The sequence below is a fragment of the Sinocyclocheilus anshuiensis genome, unplaced genomic scaffold, assembly GCF_001515605.1.
Source record: "Sinocyclocheilus anshuiensis isolate Anshui unplaced genomic scaffold, SAMN03320099.WGS_v1.1 scaffold1318, whole genome shotgun sequence".
Taxonomy (NCBI): domain Eukaryota; kingdom Metazoa; phylum Chordata; class Actinopteri; order Cypriniformes; family Cyprinidae; genus Sinocyclocheilus; species Sinocyclocheilus anshuiensis.
Genome location: NW_015557160.1, coordinates 187,789 through 194,918, shown reverse-complemented (window position 1 = coordinate 194,918; position 7,130 = coordinate 187,789). Strand labels below are relative to the sequence as shown.

Below are 7,130 nucleotides of genomic sequence, written 5' to 3'. Positions count from 1 at the left end.
AGTGCATTCACAGCCATTAGCTACTGTGGTCTTAAGAGGTTAAAGGCACAATATGTAATTTTTTGCCACTAGAAGGCACGTATTCAAAACAAACAAACAAACAAAGGTGTAGTTTGATGACGCCATGACTGAGTGTGGAGTCATGGGAGTTGTCGTCTTCATCCCTACATCCATGTATTAAAGATTTATTAACGTCGTAGTACGAAGCAGAGTGAGGCGGAAAGCCGTTGAAGCGAAACGAGGCCGCTGAACGAGCGCGACACACGGCTCGAAAGCAGCAGAGCTTTTATTATGCCACAGTCGACCGCTTCCGCTCTTTCCGGAAAGCAGCGGAAGTAAGCAGCGCTGTTTTATCATACTAGATACATTTGAACGTTCTGTTATAATGCTACTCTGTGTGGTCGTCACCTGTCTAATAAAACGCATAACATGGACACGGTCCCTGTCACTAGTTAAAATTGCTTATTTCTCTGGATTTAAACATTCTTTGAAACATTTGGGATAATGTAAGTACACAAGTCAGCAAAATATATAAAACTGTTCTAGTGGTTTTTGGATATTTTAATAAAAAAATCTTACATATTGTGCCTTTAACTGCATGCTAAGTTCTCCTAGACATTTCATGTCTGACACCTGAGTGAACAGGAGATCTTTGCGGTTATACAAAGAAGGATAAATAGCTTGACAACAAGAGCCATTAAAGACCTAATCAAGCATTCAACAAGACAAGAGGTCTGAGCTGTGTACCGTTATCCAGGAGAGAAACATCATGTAAGCTTTCCTTGCTTTGCAGTTGAAACAGTAAAAGAACGTTTAAAATGAACTGCTGCCCTCTAGTGGTAAAACCTTTCGGTTGTTTAAAGTACAAAACAGCTTTTTTACCAAGTACAAATTATTTACTAATGAGCAATGACTGTTTAAAAGCGCACAAATTGTAATTAACATAGTTAGCTGGAACAACGTGCCTTTTATGTAGTAAACTAACTCTTTGTATTTAGTTTCAGCGTTTGATGAAAAATTCCACATTTCAAACAGTGATGGAAAATAGGATAACTGTAGCAAAAATGACATGAACATGTTAAAAACAGAATCCGACTGAATCCATTATTTAAACGGATCACTTGCTGTGTTCATCCAATCAATATTTTGACATCGTAAAATATGCAAATAATAATGTTAAGTACTTTTTTTGATAATTATGGAGTATTTATTAATAAGTACAACTGTTTATGCTGAAAAATATAAAAAATCACTTTCACATTAGTTGTGTAATTAATAAAGTTATATTTATTATTGTTGTATTAATATCCAATATTAATAAACAAAATAAATATTAAAGAAACCTTCGATAATCTATTATAAATATTAAAATCAATTTAATTTAAACAGTCCAAGGTGTTTCACACAACGCATGTATGTATTAGTTCAGATATTAATGCAGTGCTTTGAAATGGAGGAAAACGATATAATTAGCTGCAACAATGTGCTTTCATGTTTGACAACCCACTGTTTGACAAACTCTGAGGTAGGACTGTTGGTGAAGTTTTACAGCCGTCATTCCTCACTGGAGAATCTGCTGTTTGAACTCCGCCCACTTCTTCTCCAGCCTCTGTTTGATTGGCTCAGGGGCAAAGGTGTATCCAATGGCCTGCTGGGAGAGCATCCACACGGCCTCCTGAGTCAAACCAAAGGTGGAGGCCGCCAGCTGGTACTCCTGAGAGAGATCCACGCCCTTATCATCTGTCTGACGGGACAGGACGAGGAACACACTCTAAAAAATGCTGGGTTGTTTCAACCCAACTTTGGGTCAAATATGGACTAACCCAGCCGTTGGGTTAAATTTTTACATTATATTTTTAACCCAAAAGTTGGGTTAGTCCATATTTGACGCAAAGTTGGGTTGAAACAACCCAGCATTTTTTAGAGTGCAGGCATCTTGTTATTTTCTAACTTTTTTACATCAACCCTACTAATCCTACATTTCTAAGGCTTCTAAATGACTAACATGACAAAGGTGTATCCAATGGCCTGCGGGGACATGGCCTCCATGGCCTCCTGGGTCAAACCAAAGGTGGAGGCCGCCAGCTGGTACTCCTGAGAGAGATCCACGCCCTTATCATCTGTCTGACGGGACAGGACGAGGAACACACTCTAAAAAATGCTGGGTTGTTTCAACCCAACTTTGGGTCAAATATGGACTAACCCAGCCGTTGGGTTAAATTTTTACATTATATTTTTAACCCAAAAGTTGGGTTAGTCCATATTTGACGCAAAGTTGGGTTGAAACAACCCAGCATTTTTTAGAGTGCAGGCATCTTGTTATTTTCTAACTTTTTTACATCAACCCTACTAATCCTACATTTCTAAGGCTTCTAAATGACTAACATGATCAAAACGTACTAAGACATGTTATTGGGAGATACAGAGTGACTGATATTTATATGCATTTTATAGTAGTCTGTTATACTCTTTTAAAGATCTTATTGATTTACATTACAAGCTCTCAGAATTTCATTTGTTTTTGCCATATAAATAACAACATCTGCACCAAATTGCATGCTTGTTCCATTTTTATTTTTTTAAATTATTTTTCGGACTATTGTTTCATATGTCAGGCTTTACAGGGATAAACTGTCTGAACTGCAAAATAGTGGGGAAAAAACGCACACAGAGAACACACGGATGTCCTCTTTTATACCAGTACTGGAAGTGATGCTTGTCATATGAAGGCACCGTTTGACCTTTGACATTAGAGGTCAGACACATCTCTGCAATTCAAAATAGTTACATTTAAATACAAATAGTTAAAAAAAATGATTATTTAAAGTTCAAGTATGTAATTTTGGAATTGTGATAGGACACTAGTTTAAAACTAAAATAGTTTATATATAAATATATAATTCTTTAAAGTTCAAATATGTAATTTTGGAATAACAATGGGAAACTAGTAAAAAAAAAACAATAAAATAAAAATGGAATTAAATTAGAACACTAGTTAAAAACTAGTTTATAAAAAAATATTAATTTAACTAAATTAATAAAATAAAAAACAAAATAATAAACTAGTTAAAAAAAATTATTATTTAAAGTTCAAGTATGTCATTTTGGAATTACAATGGAAACTAGTTAGAAACAATGAAAGTTAATAAAATGAAAATGAAACAGTACATTTGTAAAAAAAAAATAATAATAAAGAAATAAAAGCAATTATTTAAAGTTCAGCTGTGTAATTTAATGTAATTGGAAACAACTATGTAATGGAAAACTAGAAAGAGAGTTAATAAAATAACAATTAAGTAAAATAAAAATAAAATTGTTAAATAGTTCAAAATAATTATTTAAAGTTCAAGTAATTGAATTAATTAAGTGTTTAAAAATTAAATATTCAAAGTTGAATCATGTAATTTTGGAATTATGATAGAACACTAATTAAAAGAAAAAAAAAAAAAAAAAAAAAAAAAAATGCTTAATTAAGCGTTTATAAATTACTTATTCAAGGTTCAAGTATATCATTTTGGAATTGTGTTAGACCACTAATTAAAAACATAAATTATTAATAAGATTTTTAAAAAATGTAATGTTTAAAAAACTACTTCTTCAAAGTTCAAATATGTAATTTTGGAATTTGGTGGAAGACTAGTTAAAAACATAAATTAGTTGAAAAATGAAATAGTAAAACTGTTAATAAAATAAAAATAAAATAGTAAAAGGAATGTAAAAATAATAATAATGATTATTTAGTGTTCCAGAACGTAATTTTGAAATTACAATGGAAAACTCTTACCAATAGGAATATTTTGTTTGCAAACTTTATCCACAAGACTGTCTGACCCACCGACCTCAGGATGTAGGAAGGTTCCGTGGCCGATTCTATCAGGAGGCAAGTTCAACAACAGCTCAGACTAATCTCTCTGAGAAGGAACCTGAAATACACATGACGTCTTGCTTAAATCACGTAGAAGTATTCATACCAAAACATAATTCCAATATAAAGAAGTTTCCATGTGCTCTGACCTCTGAGAGGTGTAGCGCCAACTTCAGACCGCAGTTCTTGGCTTTTTCAAGTGCAGAGAGCAAATCTTTTCCATGACCGACCTGTAAGATCAAAGATATGGAGACTACAGAGAGAAGTAACAAGTCGAGTATCAAGTTAATTGTAATCTGAACTTACTGTTGGGTCTCCACTGAGGTCAATTCCAACTACTATTCCATCACTGGAAAGCAGGAAATCTTCTGCCAGCTTCACTGTAGTCACTGTAGTCATGGTCCACGGCTACGAGAAACCTGTTCAAACAATTAAAAAGTATAGCAGGTGACCATAAAAGCAGCAGGTTGCTACCTAGAATAAATACCTAAAAATGACCTGACATCTGTCAACTTCCTCTCGTTTACACTGCCGGATGGCTTCGAGCACAATTTCAATGTATCTTTGTTTAGTGAGACCTTTTTGTGACAAAAATAAATGTCAACAAAAGGCAGAAATGAGCTGCTAATAATTGTTTGACATATAAAACACTTCCAGTTTACTCCAAATATTTAACGCCATCTGCCACAAACTCTTGAATCACTGCTTTGGCAACCTGTTTAATAATCATATTTCTCTTTTTCATTTATTCTTAAAGGTGAAAGATATTAAAATGCTGAGTAAGCCATTACCATTAGAATGTCCTCTTCTGAATCAACCAGCTGATGAATCACTTTAAACACGTGAAAACACCTGTTGGAGAAATAGACTAATTTAGGAATAGTTAATTTGTAATTAACAAAATATCATCAGGATTAGGTGAAATACACTATGGCCTGGTTTCACAGGCAGGGTTTAAGTTAAACCAGGATTAGGCCATAGCTCAATTAGGACATTTAAGTATATTTTATAAACATGCCTGAGAAAAAAACATTACTGGTGTGCATCTTGACATTCTTGAGACAAAACAATGGCATTGATATATTTTAAGATCAGTCAGTGCAAGTTTCTTTCAGGTGAAACAGCTCAGAGATGCATTTTAGTCTGGGACTAGGTTTAAGCCAGGGGTATGATTAGTATACTTAGTGTGCACTACAAATTTAGTATACTAGTCTAGTTAACAACAAACAATTCCAATTTGCTCCTTGTTAACAACTCCTTTAATGTTGGATCCAATCCTCCATGCAAATAAATAAGGCTTAAACTTCCCATATATCATGGCACATCATCTGGACATTACCTTTTTACATATGTTATTTCTAAAAAAAAAAAAAGAAGAACATACTAAATTATTTATTGACATAGCCATACTGTATGTGATAAATGTACTTTCTGCAACGCATCAGTTGAAGGTACTGAATCTGACAAGACAGAAAAACATGTATAAACTTCTTTTACTATTTTACTGAAAATAATTACCTAATTAATCTAATTGTTTTAATACAAATATTCAGAAAAAAATCAAGAATAACTAAACAAATCTATAATATATTATATATTACCATGTGAACACAGAGAAAATTCTGAAAACAATAAACATTCTTATACAATAAAACAATAAAAATACAAATAAAAACCTTTTCAAAATCTTGTCACTGCCCAACTTTTTCTTATGTATTTACTAAACTAAACACGAAAAGATTTAGCAGAAGACAATGTCAAAATCACGGATGTAGTACGATTGCATTCATACTATATAGAGTGCATATCTCTACTGCATATCTCTAATGAATAAAAAAATAATTTATATATTATTAAGTACTTGTTCCAAAGAATTACATACTCGGAGAGTAGGTGATTTCGGAGGTAGCCAATTTCTAAGATTTTTCTATTACTTGTTTTAAAGGTAATTATCAGTAGATTCGTCCTAACAGGCCACGGATTTGAGTGTTTGATTACAGTGTCAGACACGCACTCGTCCAGTGCTCGGCGCTGTCCGCTGAGGATAGCGGTCATCCTGTGCTCAATCAGATGCGGCTTGCGCTTTATAAGCGTCTCCATCGTTTCAAAACTGACAGAACCATTGAGATGTGCGTGTAACTCCTGAAAGAAAAAAAACACACCGTATTTAATTTCATTAAGTGAAATTACTTAAATTAATTTATTTAAACTCATTGGGTTGAGCCCAAAAAAGGATAATGTATTTTATTGATGGATCTAAATGTGTTTCCTACCACTCTGGGCAGCTGACGATAAAAAATATGTTTCCGTCGCCTTTATGAAATGTCAACTTCCTATATGTATATAGGTATGTTTGGGCTGTTATAAATGTTTTTAAAACTCATTTATATATTATGGAGTTGTTTGGGGTGGGGATAAATTAAACGCGATCTGCAATGACATCATAATCGTGTTGCATTGTGGTCTGTGGAGTGGCCTGAAGTGTGCATATGAAGTAGACCCTCTGTCAAAATCGAGAGGTCCAGGGTATGTCCATGTAAACTTCCCTCGTCCACTTGACGAAGTTTGGGTTGAGCCCAAAAAAGGATAATGTATTTTATTGATGGATCTAAATGTGTTTCCTACCACTCTGGGCAGCTGACGATAAAAAATATGTTTCCGTCGCCTTTATGAAATGTCAACTTCGAAAAAAAAAAACTCCTGCGTTTAAATAGCGATTGAATGTATTACCTCTGACACATGGAGACGGAATGAATGTTTTTCCTGATACACCAACGTTGCGTTACTGAAATGAGGCTGCGTTCCAGTCCGTTTTTTATGCCCTTCACTCGCAAACTTCCTTCCTTGCTTCCGTCTCGTTCACTCGGATGTACATCATTGATTACGTTGCATGAGTGCCCACTTCTGGCAGAACCCTTGGAATGGGATGCACCATAATCGTGTTGCATTGTGGTCTGTGGAGTGGCCTGAAGTGTGCATATGAAGTAGACCCTCTGTCAAAATCGAGAGGTCCAGGGTATGTCCATGTAAACTTCCCTCGTCCACTTGACGAAGTGGAACGCACTTCAAAATGGCGGGGATTTCCCAGAGGGGAAGTGCTTAGGGAAGTTCACGAGTGCATGTCTAAAAGTGGAGTGGAACGCAGCCTGGTGGCTTGTCCAAATACCCACACTTGCGGTCTTTGCACTTGACCACTTATATGACGTATTTCCTGTATTTGGCCCAAGTGTTCAAGTGAGCATGAAGACCACAAGTGTGTGTCGAA

General features: G+C 34.8%; 1 pseudogene; it reads right to left on the bottom strand.

Moving 5' to 3' along the window:
- Nucleotides 1-1,461: 1,461 nt before the first annotated feature.
- On the bottom strand, nt 1,462-6,800 carry LOC107678273 (adenosine deaminase-like protein; annotated as a pseudogene).
- Between the last annotated feature and the right edge of the window lie 330 nt (nt 6,801-7,130).